Raw genomic sequence first — 21,168 nt, forward strand, 5'->3', positions numbered from 1 at the left:
ATTTAACAAAACACCGCAGAATTAAATATGAGTAGAAGCGTTTCATGTAAACCGCGAATAAATTATCTGAATTTGAATTTGTTCTGGCTACGGCAATTTAATAAATCGTTCCAATTGGCGCAAATTAAACGTAAATTAACTTGATAAATTTCCCGGGGTCAGAAGATTTTGATAACGAATGAACTTATTCACCTCAAGCTGGTTTATGTTATCAGAAGAAGCAACCATGAAAGCGGTATTCAACACATTTGCGGTTTAGACTACGTTCCTGAGTACTAGGCTCGTTGAACTTTATCAAAAACCTTCTGTTCAGGTTAAAAAGCATCGAAAGCATTAAGATAAATAATGAAAGTAACAGTTAAGTAGAATTATGTCACCAGATATGGAAAATATTCGATAAGTGAGGCTGTGACAAATATATAGGGTCTATAAAAATCACGTGAGGAATTTTATTGAAAAATGTAGGTTTTTAGTTTGATTTACTTGTTTCTGGTTCACAAAGTAGATTATAAAGGGTTATATTGTTGTTTTACATAAATGTGACTGAGTGACGAGGTTCAATTTGCAAAAAAAAAACGAAAAGAATGAGAATTCAACGGAATTATTTAATGACCTGAATAGAACTTTCTTCCTATCTCGGCGACTATGATTGGATTGTTTTCTAGAAATCTAAAATGACATAACTAACTAATAACTAATAACATGGACAAAAACACATAAACACATCCCACAAGTGTTGGGTATTGCAACACAGCAGGGCTATTGACGTACACTAATATTCCCTGAGGTGACTCCGTGACTATCATGTGTAAAAGATCGGCGAAGCGCTTTGTGGATATTTGTGGAGTACGAACTCCCGAATATAGCGGTATTCCCCCTAAATATTAAACGGTCGCGGGTCGCGAGCAAAGGGAAGTGTCAGTAGAATTGAATTTAGATCCCTCCGAAGAACAGTCTGCGGCTAAAACTCATTCCCGCGAGAACAAGAATGTGGTGGGTCGTATTTCGAAAAGTTTCGAGTAATGCACATGTACATATTTGAGTTGTGAACTTCGTAATGCCACCAACGGCATGTAGATTCTCTCGTACGTGATTTGTTTTATTTATTCCTGATACCGGAAAAGTTAGAATGGGAAAGTGACGAGCCCCTAGCCGAACTATGCTCACGCGGTGCAAACTTTGAACTATTCACTTGGAATCGCGGATAATCCCCTTCCATTTCCATTAGTCACTCTTTTGATGCCGAACAAAAGCAGTATAATAGAAGTCATAAACTACGGAATGTTCCTTTACATCGCATCTTTTCAGCTGCTTCACTTTCCGTTAAACGCAAGAAAATTTCAAATATTGAAATGTTTTCAGAGTGCTCAGCTTGCTTAAAATTGCTTTTATATATGAAAGGTGTTGCTCAACTGATAACAGGCTCAAAGTTTATAAATAAACTCACAGCGCCCCAAAAATATATGAAAAATAATCAGTAGTTTCTGTAAATAATAAAGGTAATCAGTAAGCATTGACAGTAGAAAACAACGTGGATGAGTGTATATGAGTATGTATTTATTATAAGAGAATGCACGTATTTTTAAAGTACATTCACAATTGTTTCAATTAACACTCTATGTAATCAATTGTACAACATAAATTTTATTTAAAAAATCGAAGTCAAATATTATTAGGTGAATGAAATGAAGCAGTGGGGGCTTTCACACGTATCAAAAATGCTGCAGAAAACATCGGACTTCTGATTAACATCCAGAAAACTAAATATATGTCGGCCATATCAAGAATTCAACAAAATAACTTAGAGGTGCAACACGAAACGATAGAAATGGTAGAAGAATTCTGCTACTTAGGATCACTGATAGACTAGAAAAATAACACATCCAACGAGATAAAAAAAAGAATATGCGTGGCTAACCGCTGTTATTTTGGCCTGGGCCCTCAACTAAGAGCGAGAAGTATGTCAATAGCAACAAAGTGCGAACTTTATAAAACAATAATACGCCCAGTGCTCACATACGGATCGGAAACATGGGCAATGACGACCCGAGATGAAGAGTTACTGCGAGTCTTTGAAAGAAAAGTATTGAGGACCATATATGGCGGAGTAAACGAACAGGATCTGTGGAGAAGGCGATATAACTTTGAACTCTATAGACTTTTTGGTGATGCAGATATTGTGAAGACCATCAAAATAAACCGCCTAAGGTGGGTGGGCCACGTTATGCGGATGGATGAGAGTGATCCCACTAAAATAACTATGCTAAACAGGCCGGTCGGAAGAAGAAGAAGGGGGCGACCTAAACTCAGATATCTGGACGATGTACAGGAAGATCTGAGGGAGATTGGAGGGAGGGGCTGGAGAAGACAGACACTCGATAGGGAAGGCTGGAAGAATGTTTTGAAGCAGGCCAAGGCTCACGAAGGGCTATAGCGCCAACTGATGATGAATGAAATTATAGATTTCATATTCAACCAAACACACACATGCATACGCACACGATGTTGTATTATGCCAAAAGCTTCTTTGCAATAAATGAAACATATAAAGACCTCATTTAACTACTTTCGCAATTTGTGGCGAAATATATTTGAAGTAAACTCTGGTTTAGAATGTATATTTTGATTTAAAATATTTTTTATTACTTTTGCTACTTTGAGCTACAAAGAATAAAACAGCGTTTAACTAAGGCTGTAGTTTTTTTTGGAAGCAACTGGACTACATAGTTTAAACGAAAATGTCAATATAAGAAAGTTTTATACAAATTGGAGGCATACTTGTTAAATTCTGCTCACAAGCAAATGCAGAATCGGCGTGCTCAACAAAATATCTGCTATTTTAAAAATTATCCAGGAATTTTCATATCAAATGTTTTTCATCAAAATGTTTTCAACTTTGAGCTATCTACAAAAGCTATAAGCGACACATCTATTTTATATTTTAATTGGATACTCTTGTAAAGCATTTAAACCAAAACGGTTTAAAACTTTAATCTACTATTAAACAAACATGGTATCGCCAACATGAAATTTCCCATTTCGATGCATTCAACGGCACTTTAAAAAGTTATCTCGTATGCATTTCAATTATTCATTCGAATAAATTTGTATTTAAAAGACATTTTCACTACTTGAGTCAATTTGCAGGTAATTTAACAAGAGGTTGGTTTAGGCAGTTTTTCTCAAACTTCGTAGATCGATGAGCACTTTTGACAAAAAGAATGAGTTGGCGATCCCGTATCTTATCATACCTAGTTCATTCGTCATTTAATAACAAGACATGATGACATTATAGTACAATGTAAGGGTATTCAAAATACAGTTACACAATACATAGATAATACACAATGTTTAATTTTTACAAATTTGACCGTTATACATAATTACACTTCTGAGTTTATAATGGAACGCAGAAGGTTAATTAAAGGAAATAAAGATGAATACAAAAAAATGCAGGCTTACATCAGAAGAAAAATAAGAGAAGCTAAAGAAAAAGAAGCTGTAGAGAAATGTGAAGAAATAGAAAGACTACAAGCCAAGCATGACAATTTTAATGTACACAAAAAGGTAAAAGAAATAACGGGTACTTTTAAAAAGAGAACACAAATGAAACTCATAGACACCAATGGAAAATTAATCATTGACACCCAAGAGATGAAGGACAAATGGAGAATATATTTGGAGACACTTTTTCAAGATCAAAGAACGGATTATAGGCATCCATTTTCAGAGAGGATGACGGGCCCGGACATACTTAAATCCGAGGTAGAAGAAGCAATAAAACGGATGAAAAGCAGAAAAGCTGTAGGGCCTGATAATATCGAAGCTGAAGTTTTAAAACTCTTGGAGGATGAAGGAATAAATTGGATCACGGCTGTCTTCAATAAAATATACAATACAGGAATCATCCCTGATAAATGGCTAGAATCAGAATTCATAGCGATACCTAAAAAACAGGGGGCTAAAAAGTGCGAAGAATATCGAACAATCAGCCTAATGAGCCACATGTTGAAACTGTTTCTTAGAGTCATCCATGGAAGAATTTATAAGAAGTGCGAGGAACAAATATCAGACAGACAGTTCGGCTTCATTAACGCAGTGGGTACCAGAGAGGCACTTTTCGGAGTACAGGTACTGATTCAAAGATGCAGGGACGTTAACTGCGACGTATACGCGTGCTTGATCGACTATGAAAAGGCATTTGACAGAGTTCAACATCAAAAGATGATAAACATTTTAAAAGAAGCAGACCTGGATGACAAAGACCTCAGAATAATTTCAGAACTATACTGGAATCAGACCGCATACATGAAAATTAACGGAGAAGAAACAGATCACATAAAAATACTACGCGGAGTTAGACAGGGATGTATTCTATCGCCGTTGATATTTAATATGTACTCAGAAAAAAATTTTTAACGAGGCTCTTTACGGAATAGACGAAGGCATCCTTCTAAATGGTGAAAGAGTAAACAATGTTAGATATGCCGACGACACCATGGTGATAGCAGATAGTTTAGAGGGACTTCAGAGGCTAATGGACAGAATAAACGAGTACAGTCAACAGTACGGACTAAACATTAATACCCACAAAACCAAACAAATGATTGTCAGCAAGGAGAATATAAATGGGGCTCATCTATACATTAATGGGACGCAGATAGAGCGAGTAAAACAGTATTGCTACCTGGGAACTATTATAAACGAACAGTGGAGCAATGTACAGGAAATAAAGTGCCGCATAGGAAAGGCAAGAACGGTCTTTAACAAAATGAGCGCCATCTTCAAAAGTCACAACATATCCCTGGATACAAAAATGAGACATTTGAGATGCTATGTTTTCTCTGTGTTGTTGTACGGGGCGGAGGCATGGACGCTTACAGACACCACTATTAAAAAACTTGAAGCATTTGAGATGTGGCTTTATAGAAGAATGCTGAGAATATCATGGACAGCAAGGATCACGAACAAGGAAGTTCTAGAAAAAATGAAGAAGGAACCAGAGATTGTGTTTACGATCAAACGCATAAAATTGCAATATCTGGGACACGTTATGAGAAATCAGCACCGTTACTCCCTGCTGCAGTCTATATTGCAAGGTAAAGTCAAAGGTAAACGAGGACCCGGTAGAAGGAGAATATCATGGCTGCGGAATTTAAGAACATGGTTTAAGAAAACCTCAACGGAGCTGTTTCGAGCCGCAGCGAGCAAGGTCATGATTGCCAATATGATTTCCAACATCCGAAACGGATAGGAACCAGAAGAAGAAGAGTTTATAAAGCATTCGAAGAAAGTCAGGTGTAAGTTGAGTGTGTCCAATTCTTAATCTTCCTAGAATAACTTTGTCTTCTGAGCATACGTTGTAGGTCTAAGGAAGGTATAACTGGCTGTATATTTTGTAAGTGGCCTCGCAGTTGTGTTCCAAAGAGCTTGCCATTTGTCATATATACGTTTTTTGACCATTTTTTTAATGTCGTTATGCGGTTGGATATTTGATGTAGGTATATCCAAAGTAGAAGCTTCTTTTGCAACTACATCTGCAGCCTCATTTCCTAAAAGTCCTACATATGAAACCAGAAAAAACAGGTACCCAGAGAATAGTGACAATAGTCACTAGAGAAGGATCTGAGAATTTTTTTTTAATTGCTTGCATTGATGATAAGGAATCTGTGCAAATCGCTACATTGCGGTCAGTTGGTTCCAACATACGAAAAGCCTCGACGATGCCATATAGTTCTCCAGTGTATACACTACAAACAGCAGGAAGTCTGATTAGTTTTGTAGTGCTAAAAGAGATAAAAACAGAACTACCGAGCTTTACATCATTTTTAGAGGAATCTGTATAAAGAATTTTCTGAAACTGTATCATGTTTATTGGAAGAGCAAAGGAGGGTATTGACATTCGGAAGTTACTTGTGCCATGGAGGATATGAAAAGGTGAAGTTGCAGAAAGATAGAGACCATCGAGGAGAGAATTTGGTATACGAGAGAGAGGTTGAATAGCTCTAGTGGTCTGAGAATGATGGATGAGATTATTTGGTTGAATAAGTAGTTGGTAGACTGGGTTTTGTGGATTGGCTGATAAGCTAGCTGCATATGACAAAAGAATATTCTCTCCTTAACGAGGGTGACGGTTCATTAGCTTCACAGTACATGCTTTGAGCTAGGCTAGACCTGAACGCACCTAAACAGATTCTAAGAACCGTATTGTGGATGGAGTCAAGAGCTTTCAGATGTGACTTGGAGACAGGCATATAGTCAAAACTACCATAGTCTATTTTGGAGCAAATAATGGATCTGTAAACTGTAAACAATACCTCTTTCTCAGCTCTCCAATAAAAATGTGCTAGACTTTGTAATATATTAATATTTTTTAAGCAGTTGCCTTTCGTTTCCTGTATATTTGTCATCATCTCTATCTCTATCATCTAAGAAATTCTGCACGAAGTAGTATATCGTTATACCAAGTTCACATTGTAGAAGGATTTTAAAGTATTACAGATTTTGAACAGTTTCAAAGGATCCCTGGACATCAAAAAGGCTGCCAATAAATCTTGCTTACAGGCCATAGATGTAAAACGATGAGATTTAAAACCGAATTGTAAAATAGCTGGTGAAATAGCTTTATTTTTTTCCAAAAACCAGACCAATCTTTTGTTTGCCATTTTCTCCATTAATATTATGGTGCACGTCAGTGATATTGGCTTATATGAGTTAGAAAGACTTTGTGTTTTGTTATGAACTTTTTATTGACGATTATGATGATTAATTGGTATGATTGATATGATTCTCGCCACCGCTTAAGACAATAATTGTAGCTTTTCCCAATACCGTTGTAAAATTTTAATAAAAAAATAATGCAAGGGGTCAATAATTTTTTTAATTATGTGAAAGGAATGTCATATGGGCCAGAGACTGTGTTTTTACACAAATCGAGTGTCATCAGTAGCTCCTCTAAGGTAAATGGTGTGTTGGTAAGATAGATTTCTTGTGCAGTTTTTATTGAGGAGAACTTTCCAGTTAATGTGTCTGATCATCTATTAGGTGAGTATTGCCTTTTGGATTTTGTTTAAACGTATCAACTAGTAAATTGGTAATTCGCCAATTTCGCCAATTCGCAATCGGCAATTAATAACGTTGTTTTGATAACATTATACTTTGAACACCGAAACTTGTTTTATGGCCTTGCATTTGTCGTATTTTCGTCCATACTTGGGCAGAAAGGGTATTGGATATTAGTGATAAAGTATATTCTCTTCATGAACTTTTCTTGTTTTCTTCTTTAAATTCTTTAAATTGCATAAAATCTTCGTTATTTCGAGTTCTACGGTAGCTGTTTAATGCTTTTTTGCATTGAAAAACTGCCTGTTCACAATCCTTATCCCACCATGGTACTTCTTCCGTGTATAGGTTCTACAAGTTTTGCCAATATGTAGTTAGTAGAAGTGGAAGTTCTTTTAAGAGATACGAGCAGAAGCCAATCCAATCTGCATTGGCGATTCGCCATTTGGATACATGATAATTTTTTGATTTGTTGATTGCTATCAACGAAGCTGTCAAGGACATGTCAGTTTAGTAGAGATGATGATTTTGGGTCAGAAAAGCTCAGATTAATTGCGGAAAATGTACCAGAAAATATGTTGAAGTATGTACTTGTGATCCGGTGTTTAATAGGCAAGTACTAGAACAATTTGTTTTTAACAACTGATCCCCTTCAAAATTTTTTATGGGAACCCCACATAATATTATGTGCATTGAAGTCGCCTAAAAGAAGATAAGGAGTAGGGTGTTGATGGATTAGATCATACAGTTCCTCTTCTGAAAGCTTGTAATTGGGTGGTACCTATTTAAATTGTAATTTTGCTGGAACACCAGATGGCGACTGCGATTGCTTCAATGCTAGTTGTGTCTGTGTAGAAAACATACCTCTGGAAACAAAAATTTAGGTGCCACCACTGCTCTCAGGTAATACTTTCTTAGACAATGATAGCCTTCGTAATTTTTAAGGTATCCAATCTTGGTATCTTTAAAGTTTGTCTCTTGTAAACATATAAAATCGGCTTCTGCTTTTGTGATCAATTGTTGGATTTTTTCATATCCCGGATGGAATCAGTCACAATTCTATTGAATTAATGTGAAGGGGGCTAAGTAATTAAAAGTTAGATTTTTGGGACTTTTGTGATGTATCCGAGAGATAATCGTCATCAGTGGATGATTGTAATACTTGATATCTGTGGTTAAATATTTCTTTAATTTTTTTGTTCTAGTAATTCTACCCTTAGTAGATCTTTCTGTTAAAGGATATATGTTATGCGTATCGTCCAACAGGGCCCGTATATCTGTAGTAATTTGCAGAGCTTCCATTATTGGGTTGCCGTTGCTAAATGAATTCCCGAGGAATGCAATAATCTGATCATCTGTTATTCCTATAGTCATTCAGCTTTGTATTACAGAGATTTTGTATAATTGTCTTTTTATTCTTTGAGAGAATATCTTCGTTTGTTGACTGCAACCTAGGTTTCTTCTTAGCTAATTTTGGTTTATCAGTGCTGGAGGAGTGCTCTGGAGGGGGAATTACATCAACGTCGGATGCCTGGTCCTCAATTTGTGTCATTAGTTGATGAATCCAGTCTTTTGTAACCTGGTGCTGATAATAAAGTAGTCGTCTGAAGCTGCTTAAAATTTGTATCAACTGTTGGAGTTGTTGGCAATGTTGATGATAAATTATTTTATTGCGGCAATGAGGTTGTTTGTGTGTTTGTGTTAGGACATTTGTTTGCTGTATGTCCAGGCTGCCTACAAAGAAAACACTCCATACGCTCCGTGGACAAGGAGATGCAAGAATACCCCGAATTGGCGAGCAAAGGTCTCAAATTTTCAACTCCGTTTACGACATCTTATTAATGCACGTTGAGTTTCTCATCAATAACTGCTATTAAAACGAAATGAAGAAATCGCTTAATAAAACTCGAAAATTAGTTATTGTTTGCGTATCGAATACAGATCCCAGGTTTTAAAAGCAAGTTTCCGAAAAACAGGTACATTACATCGCATGAATATGTATTTCTTTACTTTGTAATGTATGTTTATGTAAAGTGTTTAATTATTATTTATGTTTTACGAGATAGCCAATCAAGGTTATGGTCCTAAATAAACAACAAAAATATTATGATAATTAGGGCGTTATGTGGCGTTTTTATTTAAGCTATAAATAAGCATCCTTGTAAAAAAAGTTTTTTTTTTGGAAATCATTTCGAGACCCCCTAAGATCTTTAACGCGATCCCCAGGGGATCGCGACCTACACTTTGGGAACCATTGGTTTAGGGGAAGGGGATGCATAATCGCGTGTTAAAGGTTTTTTTAATAAAATTTCACCAGTTTCACACACATTTTTTTGTTTCAAGTAAGTCAATTCCTCGGTTAAAAGTGACTCTGGGTTCTAAATTTACAGTATAATTTTGAAGGTAACTGATAAGATACAATCGTTTACATTTTTCGTTTTAGTTTATGATATACAGGTTTATTTCATTTACTAAAACACACATCATTCATTACTTATACGAAAGTTAAAAACACTCATACCTACCCTTCTATGAAGTTGTAATACTTATTTTTTTTATTTTCCTGTATGTTCAATTAGGTGATTTGTAGCAAATGTACGTAACTACTTTGCAAATTGAAAAATGCCGGAATAGAGTGAATTGGGCAAACAAAAAGTTGAACGTACTATTTTTATTTGAAACGACTGTTCAAGTACACCTGTAATTTGCAGAATTAAACTGAGAAATATAGAATATATGTACAATTGCATAATGCAAGTAATAAAAATACTTTTTCTTATTATCTCCATGGTATAATTATATTAAATAATGGTAGTATGTCATGTTAAGTAATTTGTTGAAACCCCAGAAATATTTATGAGTAATTAGAAATATACATTCATAAAACACGAAATACAATAGTGTTTCGTGTTTTATTTTTAAATATTGATAATTTTGGAATATGTAATACTGTATATATAGCTTTGATATTATTTCATATTTGCTGAAATATTTCATAATTTCTACCAAATATTGAGTAAACATTTGTGTTACACAATGGTGGAATTACATTTTCATTAAATTAACATATTGTTTTTCGCTTGTGTGTTGAAAATATGCTCTTCGTTGCATATATGCAATCCAGGAGTTTAAAGGATTTAACCATTTCTTATCGTTGCCTATCGTCAATATCGTTACCTTAATATCCATCCATTCCGAGGCTCGTTTTCGGGTTTCGTAGTAATGGTTTTTTCCCGGCGATAGGTTACAAGCCTGTCGCCCAACCCTCTTCCTTTATCCGGGCTTGGGACCGGCACTGGTAGTTACTGAACTACTCAATCCACCTATCACTTTCCAGAATCGGAGTTAATCCAAGTATCCTTAATTGTAATAAACTCGGGCTACAAAATGTTTTGTAGCTTGTATAGTTCATTTAGGATGCCCTATTCGTGATTTACTTTTTTAAGTATTGAGTTTATGTCTCCCTCTCACTGAAAATGCGAGATATTGGAACAATTTTTGTGCCCCATACTCGAAGCTCTAATTAATGCTTTATTAAAAATGGCGAAAAATCAAATTTCACCCGTCCATAGATACCCTTTTCGATTCCATTGTATTTTTCCAGGAATTTAGCGAAGTTGTTGCCAGAGAATGGCTTTCATCAAAATCACATCATTCGTTATACGACTTAAACCTGACAACAATACTAACTCTAATGGGAAAAAATATGTCTGTGCTGCAGTCAGATAAAGAGAAATATACGATGCAGGGAAATGCCAGAAATTAATAGAGACTGAAATATCAGAGCTTTTTATCATGCTATTTTAACGATTTTATTTTTACCGAATTTCATGATATTTTTTCAATTTCAGCGAAAGATTGTCTTGGATTTGTGTGAAATTTGCCACTAATATATATTTATCCCTGACAAAAAACGACATTGTTGCTGACATTCTTTTTCTGTATTTCCTTTTTTTAATTGCTTGTTTAAGACGCTTTTCTTTCCTTTCATTTTGTAATTTTTTTTAATGATCGTTGAGTCTTGTTTGTAAATCTTATTAACGATTTTTTGCACTACTGATACTTTTTATGATTCATATCGTATATTGCTACAATTTGATATTCAAATTAATTTGTTTAATGAGTTTAATGTTTGTTAACACAAAATATTGTTTTAAACGAAAACATGTGTCACGTGTAAAAAAACACGTAAATCAGATCCAGTTGTAAAACCTTGACGTGCAGATTTGATGTAGGTATTCTATGTCGACAGCAACCAGGGTGTATTTTTAAAAATGATCTCCGGCGGAAGTTATTAGGTAAACTCACATATTTCAACCGTTTTTTTCAGCGAACAGCTTTCATCGAAATCCATCATCCGTCAGACGACGTTGTCCTTTATCAATCCTGACGATATTGGAATATTCCGGGAACATAACCAAAGTAATTAGTAATTATTGGTGGACAATTTGATCCGAACGGCAAATTCAATACTATGCGATGTTTGTTTTCGGGTGACATATTGAATTACTTAATGAAACGCAATAACAGAAATTCACCAATTAGTTTCGAACGTGAATTTGAGAACACATGCTGACCAGGGGTGGTGTTAGATATTTTTGTTCGTTTAAACGATCCACTTTTACAAAATAATGGATTTATTGAGACTATTTCACCTTTAAGTTTCATCATTGCGTTATCACAGATTGTAGCTGAATTGGATTGTTTGGAATGGACTTTTTCATAAACTTACAGATTTCAAAAAAAAAGAATTTTTCGACGCTTAATATGACGATATTTACTTATTTCTTCTGTAAATCTTTTTGTTCAATATGCTAAACAAGAAACGGGTATTAGATGACATATTTTAATATGCTTACTCACGCACGTACTAAATATTCAATGTAGCATTGTCTATCTTTAAATTCAAGGATTTTAGGAAATCCCGATTCCCGTAAACTTGGGAAGTCTCACATGCTAATTAACCATTATAAACAACAATCAAAAGTTTCCTCCATTCTCAGTTGAGCTCAGAGACTTATTCGCAACTAGTGAATCGTCTGTGTGAATATTAATATTCTAGTGTAGTACGGGAGTTCCTGTATTACTATTGTAGTAAGTTGAAAATGTTATCTTTTTTACGCAAAATTTACAGTTAACTGTTTTATTATTAACCTCTTAACGTGCCAGCCCGATTGACGCTCGGATCCGAATTATAATCAAATGTGTGCAAGGTCGAGTATAGAGTCGGGGTTGCTCGATTCATGTTATTTTATACTTCAGGAACATAGATTTTTTTCCAATAAAAATCACATATTTAATTCAAATGAAATTTTAAAATATACAATCCATATTTCTTCACAATCACAGATCAGATCAGAAAAACTTGGTTTAACATTTCGATTCTCTGGCATTCATATAATGTGATCAAGCCATATAGCTCTTTGGGCTCATATTTTTGCCGTAATTGCTGGTTTTCCATACATCCTCATTATTTCTTTATTCGTTCGTCTTCTCCAAATATTCTCTGCTGGCTTTATTCCTCCGAAGATTTTTCTGAGCACCTTTCTTTCCCAGATCTCTACTTTCTTTTTGTCTTGCTGGTTCATAATCCACCTTCAATATTCCACCACCTGCTCTTTAATTTTTCTGTTAGCTGTTTCTGTTTTCTGCTAACCCATCTGTTTAATTTTTCTGTTGTTTCACCTAGAAGTAAGCCTTCTTTGTTTCTGCAATACTCTGGATTATTCTTTATAGTTTCTCTCGATTTCCGAACTTCTTGGTAGAAATTCTTTACCTCTTTGTTTATGTAGGTTTCTTCTATGTTTTTCAGTTGCTCTTCTAGCTGTTCTCTTTTTTTTTCTGCAAATTCTTTTCACTTCCCTTCTTCTTGCCACATAGTTTTCGATCGCATTTTGGGTATTTTCTTTATCTCTTTGTAGTTTTGCCCTGTTTGTTCTTGCCAAAACATTCCTACATTCTTCATCGAACCAGTTTTACCGTCTTTTTATATGCTCTCTTCCTATACACTTTTCCGCTGCTTCCAACATGGCAGTCTGTATGGTCTGCCACTCTTCATCTATATTCTGTTTGGCTGGATTCTCTAGTTTTTTTATTTATTTCTTCCTCTAGTCTGTTTACAACATGCTTCTCTTGAAGGCGCTCTAATTGGTAATTTAATCTATCTCTAACAGGTTTTGGTATTATTGGTAGTTCTTGTTTTAGTTTTGCTATTATTAGTGTATGGTCACTGTTGGTATCTGCCCTTCTGTAACTCCTGCAATCGATCATTGCCTTATCATGTTTGCTTTCAATTAGGACATGATCTATCTGATTTTTTATTTTTCCATCGGGAGAAGTCCATGTTACCTTATGAATATCTTTGTGATCAAACCGTGTGCTAGCTATCTTCATTTTGTTTTCTGTAGCAAATTCTGTTAACTTTTTCCCGTTTTCATTTGATTCCTTATATAGACTTCATCCCCCTGTTATTCTTCTATATATTTCCTATTTTCCGACTTCTGCATTCATGTCACCAATGATTATCTTTATATCGTATTTCTGTATATTTCCTGTTAGGGTGCTTAGCTTTTCATAGAACTCTGTTTTGGTTTCTAAGTCTTTATCTTCAGTGGGCCCATGTACATTACTGATACTTATCTTCCTATACTTTCCTCTTACTCTCAAGTAACATATGCTGTCTGATATTGGTTGAAAATTTACGATTGCTTTGTTTACTTTCTCCGACACCATGAATCCCACTCCAAAATATCTCTCGGTCCCCCCACTCTTGAACAGTGTGCTGTTTCCTATGTTTGTTATTTCATTTCCCAGTTGTTTCGTTTCTTGCTGGGCAAGGATATCTATTGTATATTTTTCCATAAGTTTCTTAAAGCTTACTGCTCATAAGTACCTCTCACATTCTAAGCCCCAGTAAAGGTATTGTATTAAATTCACAACTTCTATAAATACTTTATAAAGTCGGTAAGATAGTTTCGAAACAAATTCTTTCAAAATAAAATTTTTCTATCAGATGTCGCTATTGCGTCGATAACGAAGCCATGTTATTATTGCTTCTAATAAGACACAGAAGATTATTTTTCACGTTAAGAACGGCTATGAATAACTATTCTGATGAGACTTTTTAAGTCGAAATACGTATCAATAGATACATAGACGCTTTGAACGTGAAATCAAATCTTTTCTGTCTTTTTCACTTTATAAAGTTTTTAGATAAAATCACATCCCCTGTATATACATAGATCTCAAGTGTATACGATTCCTGTGGTAAGGAATAATTTTTCTTTTTTTGTTGTGTGTATTCTAAAACTATTTTGTTTACTAAATCGTTTAGTCATTAGTATATAAAAATAATTTGTTAGTTACCTGTATAAATTTTAAAGGCTAGAACGACCCTGTAATAGTCGATAATTACTCTGTGGTTCTAGTTGTTGGATGGGAATTTGTAACCCTGATGAAACTAGACCCGTTCGCTAAACATGTACAACTTACAAAAGTTTGTACCAAAACATGTACCATCCATAATCACGTATAAATGGATTGATATACACTGAAATAAAAAATACTTACAACATAAGGATCAGTAAGAAGTTAATTATAAAATAATTTGCTGGCTTTATTACTTACGACCGTTTCTTTCACGCATAATTTGATGTCATCTTTTTCTACATATCTACTGTTATGATCCGAAAATATAGAAAAATTGAAAAAGACAGAGAAGGAATAACCCATATTTATAAAAAAAATGTGAATTCTACATGTAGATAATAATAGACAAGAAAATTATATTTACAATGTTAGGTAGTATTATTTTTAAATTATGCAAAATAAACAAATTTGTTTTTCGTTAGCAAAGTCATGGGGAACTCCGCCTACCTGTTTTCTCAATGTTTTAAATAAAATAAATAAGTGATTAAGGGAGTGGTATTGTTCTATCGTACTTGGTATGGAATTTTAAAAACTCTGGGAATTTGTAGGAAGCTAATTATTGAGGTCTATTGTTATTTTATTTATCGAAACAAAAAAGGAGAAAATAGAGTGATTTTTTGAGAACTTGGGAAGTTTGGTTTTGTTTTTTGAAATAAGAAAGATGATTGGTTAAAAAGGAAGTACTGAAGGAGGTTTTGGATGTTAGATGGATTTTGGAAGCGAGAGAAGGTGGTTATCTATTTTTGGCGTTAGAAGGAAGAACATCCCATCCTGAGAAGTGAACGAGTGCTGACAACTTTAAACATTGAGAAAGTAATTTGTAAACAAGAGTTAAAAAGAGGTAGCAGTTCTGGTTTATAAATGCTGATTGGGAGAAGGTGGATTTTAAACTTTGCAGTATTTTTTGTACAGTTATTATTCATCGGGAGAAACATACATTAGGAGATTTCTGGTAGCCAAAAGAGATCGAAAGGGTCATTAGGATGTTTGATCTACATTTCGTGTAAGCAGACCAAAGGAAGGAGTTTAGCTACAGAGTTTTTGTAGCTGTTGGAATGAGTCCATTTACTTGACAAGGAGAGTCCGTTTACAACATGTAAACTTATGTAGAATTAGAAATTGTTGGGGAGCTCGTCGAAATATCATTACTTCCCGGCTGTCATTGAAGACTTTCTTCTGAAATGCAACACCACGCCGAGATTTCGACGCTGGGCTTCGAAAAGGGCCAACAGTATTGTGTTTGACACAGTCTTTTTAGTATATTAGGTCGAAAAATTGTACTGATTTGAAGCTATTATTTTCTAATTGATGGCATTGTACGCGTTGTCAATCTGAGCACAGTTTCAGATAGCATCCAACAATGTCCTGTTCAAAACATGACCGCCGCTTATTTGTCAATCCATATTTTGTTCTTACTTACTTCTTTATCAGTATATCGATCTTTTTATGTCTATTCTTAATACTTATACTTTCAGCTATTCTTAAAAACATTCGTCTTTGGAGCGGGAGAATGTTTGGGAAAGTATGTAGTATTTATTTTCATATTTCTACATTTAGTTACATAAGTTACAAATGAAAAATTACATTATTCAATTTTAAAAATTTTAAAAATACAGAAAACATAGTATCAAGTTTCGCGCTAGTTTACAGTACCGCCTACTGTTGTACCACTTTTTTATGTGGGAAAATACACATTGTAACAACATAGTGAAAATCTGAATGGTAAATCATTTTCGTTAGTTTTTTTTTGTATTGGGGCAGATAATAGGACGGCCATTGTTATGTCGGATCAACGATTTGTCTTAGTGGAGTATCTCGGTCTTTTGAAACTGGAACATGGTCCAAAATATTGGATGTTCATGTGAATTAACAGTTCATAGGAAAAGTCAGTTCATTTGGATGCCCCTCGTATATTTATATAATTATAAAAATGTTCTGAATTGGGAAACAGTGTCATTTGATGTAAGAAATATCCCAAATTAGTTTATAATAAACCAGCAATGGACGCTGTGGTTTGAAAAATATTATCAAGTACAATTCGAATTATGTAAAAATGTGCAAATGTGGGTTCTTTTTTAGTCTTTTCGGTGGAAATATTGAGCAATAATATTAACCTATTTGTTGTGTTCGTTAATATATTATAGTGAGATTTTCACTCCTCTTTCACAACTTACAATTATTGGTATCACGTTTTATCTCAAAAATAAAAATTTAATCGCCTATAAAAATATTGTTAAAATTCATTAAATTGGATGTATTTCTGATAAATCTGCATATTTATTATGTATTGATTTTACACCATTAAACCATGAAATTTAGCACATTTAATTAAATTCTTTTAACTTTTTAAATTATATTAAAACCTTATTTTTTCTTTCTTTACGAATAAACCAACAATAGGATAATTTAACTCTAAGTGACATATAAATATTTTCATTATAGCTCTTCTGATAATGACTTGTTTATTGATCAGTGTAAATTTAATTATCATATTCGTGAAAATAACGTCATATTCGCAGAACTGGACTGGACCAATAATTAAAACCGCAGAAAATTAGATTTTGGTTATCGATTGGAAGTTATTATGCTTTAAGGGCCGCACATATTGTCAGGATTGTGTTCAGGTTTATTTTATCAGCACCATATGTATTTTTTAACTGAATTAGGGGAGAGTCGGCTATTGGTGCGCACCTAAGCAGGATATTGCAAAAACTTGAAAACATTTCAGTTTCCAACTTTTTTGAAGATATACTTCAAATACCCAGGTATATTTTTAGGGACTGCATTCAATTAATGGTTGAACAGTAGAACAGTGAGAGTCGAAATTTTCAATTAGTGTAACGTGCAGAAAAACCCCACCTATTCTGCTAATGGTGCGCATATGTCGGATAACTGTGCGCAATAATAGAACTTAAAAATGACGTTCAAAAATGTAGTTTATTGAACATAAATATTAAAGGTACAACCAAATATACGGAAAAAGATAAAAAACCAAGTTAAAGAAATAAAATAAAAATTAGCATCACAGAAGTCTCAAACCTTCTAGACTATCCTCTCTGTACCATGGCATGAGCTCATTGGAACACTTTTGTACCATACCTCGTCGTCTTTGCTACCGTCACAACAGAATACACAAAAGTCATTTTCATCTGACACGAGATTGTCCTACTCATCATCATAGCACAGTTCATTCTTTGAAATATCTTCGGAGCTGCTGTCTTTAAAAATCTTCCTTTTTGTACCTTTTTCAATTTCTTGGATTTGTTTTTGCCCCTTTGTCCATTTTGACGCATATTTAAACAATTTTGCCTTTCTTTTTTTTCTTTTAATTTTTATCTCAACTTTTTCTCTGTTAGGCGTCTGTGTTGATATTTTTGTTTTTTCTGGTTTTGTGGAAAGTATTTTTTGTTTGTGGTGGTTTCGGAAGCGGACTTAGATTTTACAAAATGCGGCTGCTGGATGTATTTGGAACTGCAGCAACATTATTAAGAGGCGGACGGAAGCGGTTCATCATCGACTGCAACAGGTAAATGATAAGTGGCGGCTAAAATTCATCGTGCATTTATCTTTGTGGAAAGGCCAGATGCCAGATGCCTGAAAGCCTGATTGTGCTTTGTGCATTGTAGCAAATATCTCAGCTAAATTATATTGAGTTATCCTCTCTGCTGTCAATAAGGGATAGTCACAATACCTGTTGTATGCTAATTTGGGGACCAAAAAAGTTATATCCTTATTTCCAATGGTTGGAGCTTGTGTGAAGTGTGAGGAGGTATTGTTAAAAGAGAAATCTCATGGTCTTTACAGTAATTGAATATAGGAAGAGAAATGTGACTGGAGTGGTTATCCAAAATCAAAATAACTTGATCATCTTTCGACGGTTTTACGGTATTTTGGAAATACTTAAGCCATTCATAAAAAAGAACTTCGTTACTCCAGCCGCTTTTAGAAGAGGAATAAATAGATTTGGATGGACCATTTTTTGTTAATTCGCCTGTCATTCGAATAGCAAATAATTGTGACTATCTTACCTATTTTACCAGATGTTTTCCCGCCGGACCCTTAGGTCCCAGTTTTTTGCAAGGCTTTTGTAAGATGGTAATTCCGCTTTCCTCAATGTTAGAAATTCGGTCTTCTTTGAGGTTAAATTTAAGTGTAGGTATAATTGTTGCAATTTCTTACAAGAGATGGTAACTTGCTCTTTATAAAAGCTATTTATCCTATTTACGCTGGTGAGTTCAGGCTTTCTTAAATAAATTTCTGGATCTCTCTTTAAATGCCATAATACCAGTCTTTGCCTGCCATTTGTATCTGAGCATTAAAATTATGTTTAATATGACTAGCATTCGCAAATGCAAGTCTTCTCAGCTGGTTTCTGGTCAAACCGTGAAATAACTTCGCCACCTGTATAACGTGCTCTATTAATTGTTTTTCTTGATCGAGGGAAAAGATGCAACGCTTCCTAACATTATTATTTATGATGTAACATCCATCACCATTTCTTACATTTTCGAATAGAAGATTCTGGAATATTTAACCTTCTTCCAGCTTGGCGTATTTTACCACCATTTTTACGAAGGCTAGAGCCGTGCTCATAGTTTCAGTATCCCAGGACGCCTTTGTGGTTTTTCGTTGATATTTTGGGATCTGGAAAATAATGGCTTTTCTAAATAAAACATATTATATGAACGTTTAGACTTATTTTGTTGCAGAATGTTCGGTAAGGATCGCTTGATTAAAAAATCTGTATTCAATTTCATTGACAGAATTTATGGCAGTCACAAAACGTAACAAAACGCTTTTATATACCTTGGCGGCTAATGGTTCGCAATGCGCTCCTTATGGCAGTCACAATATGTAACAAAATGCCTTTATATACCTTGGCGGCTAATGGTGCGCAATGTGCACCATTAGACGACCTTCCACTTCACCACATAACAAAAAATTTGATAAAAACAAAAAAGAATCGGACAAAACTAACTATACCAGTGTCTAAAATGGTAAATAAATAATAACTTATATAATGTACTTTTTATAAACTAGGTATATTTCTATCAAGAAAAAACTCACCTCTTATTTTCTCAGACACACAAACAATAACATACCACGTGTAAACATGTAAACGATAACTGACAACCGGTAAAGTTTCTCCCGACGTTCGTTTGTGTGGGATAGATCTGGCAGTTGCTAATAGATGGCGCGACAATATAGTTTTTGCCATTTTATTAAATAGGAGATTTGAAACATTAATGCGCACAATTACCCGACGAGCATCAATAGCCGACTCTCCCCTAATCATAATATCTGAAAAAAACGTGGTATACTATACTACGTAAAGCTTCATACTATGTTTTCTATATTTTTAAATTTTAAATATTATTTTTAAAATTGAATAAAGTACTTTGATTATTTATTTATTATTATTTTTATTTTACTATTTTTTACAATCACCGATGTAAAAATTTTATTTATTTATTTTAACAATTTTTTGTATATTCTAAAGTACTAAAAACTTCTGTTAGTTAATATCCTTGTTATAGATTTTAATCAAATTAAAAAAGTTAACATTTATAACGGACTCACTTCGTCGTGTAAATGGACTCTTCCAACTATTTCGTGACGCTGGTCTCAGAATTTTTCTATAGAGAAAAATTAATACAACTCCAGTATAGAAGCTTCTATTACTATATTTTTCCGGTCAGAATAAGGTACAATATGACTAAAATTTAGGAAATACCGTTATAGATAAAGCTTTTTTTTATTTATCCAACAGCTTTGTTGAAAAAAGCTTTCTGGCAACTAAACAAGAAATTCGACCAAAAACAGATAGTCCTTTTCTACTCGTTCTCGTTACTATATCCTTTCGCTATGTTAACGTTTGTGAGTCAAATCACAATAATTATCTTCTATTTTTTATAAGTTAAAACATTCTTTTATATATCCTAAAAAAAAATAGCCGAATTTATTGAAGAAATTGCTAACGAATGGCAAAATAGTTTACTGCAATATTTTGCACTCTTACAAGTGTCTCAGCATTGCTTAAATTTGCTCGACATAAAACATTCGAAATTTGACCGAATACGGTTCTGCACCCATCCGTTTTGGATTTTAACCTCAACATAAATTACTTCCATGTTAATTTTTTATATATTTTGTGTTTAGTTGAGATACTAGTCTTGTTTACACCAAAGTGTTATAAAGTCGTATAGGATATCTCTCTAGTGATGGAAATTATTTCTGGCAGAAATCAGGTACAAATAGCTTTTACAGGTGGTTAAAAATAACTAGTGAATGTGTAATCCTACAGACAAATGAATGCGGGATTTCCTAGTATATGGTAATAACTTGCAAAATATGCTTTGTTTTGCTTAAATTTGCTGCTTTATGAATGTAAATACTAAAGGAAAAAGTACGTCAAGATTTTCTTTCAATGTTTTTTCGGTCTATGCATATGATTTATAAAGGTAATCACTAAATACTGAAGGATTATGTTGATTGTTCGTTCATTTAAATAAATTGTTGAATATAGAACATTGAAAACTACTTTTCTATTTGTCTCTGCCTTTTCCCGTTTGTCAAGTCCCGTTGATACCGTCTGCACGTAAGTGTGCGTTTTTTAATGGATCGCTACATATTTTCCTTAACTTCTGTTAATTTTTGAGTACTATTTGACTGATTAAA

At 34.1% G+C, this 21,168-nt stretch overlaps 1 protein-coding gene across 6 annotated transcripts in view; it reads left to right on the plus strand.

The window, feature by feature from the left end:
* LOC140451938 (furin-like protease 1) overlaps positions 1-21,168 on the plus strand; it is a 251,022-nt gene that overhangs the window by 195,796 nt on the left and 34,058 nt on the right. Inside the window, exon 1 of one of the 6 annotated variants that reach the window (XM_072545916.1) lies at positions 20,648-20,738. The exons of the other annotated variants lie outside the window; for them this stretch is intronic. The gene's annotated coding sequence lies outside the window, so the exon portion shown is untranslated. Of the gene's footprint in view, positions 1-20,647; positions 20,739-21,168 lie in introns of those variants that run through there. 6 annotated transcript variants of the gene reach the window in all.

This window comes from Diabrotica undecimpunctata, chromosome 10 (genome assembly GCF_040954645.1).
Source record: "Diabrotica undecimpunctata isolate CICGRU chromosome 10, icDiaUnde3, whole genome shotgun sequence".
In the NCBI taxonomy this organism is placed as follows: domain Eukaryota; kingdom Metazoa; phylum Arthropoda; class Insecta; order Coleoptera; family Chrysomelidae; genus Diabrotica; species Diabrotica undecimpunctata.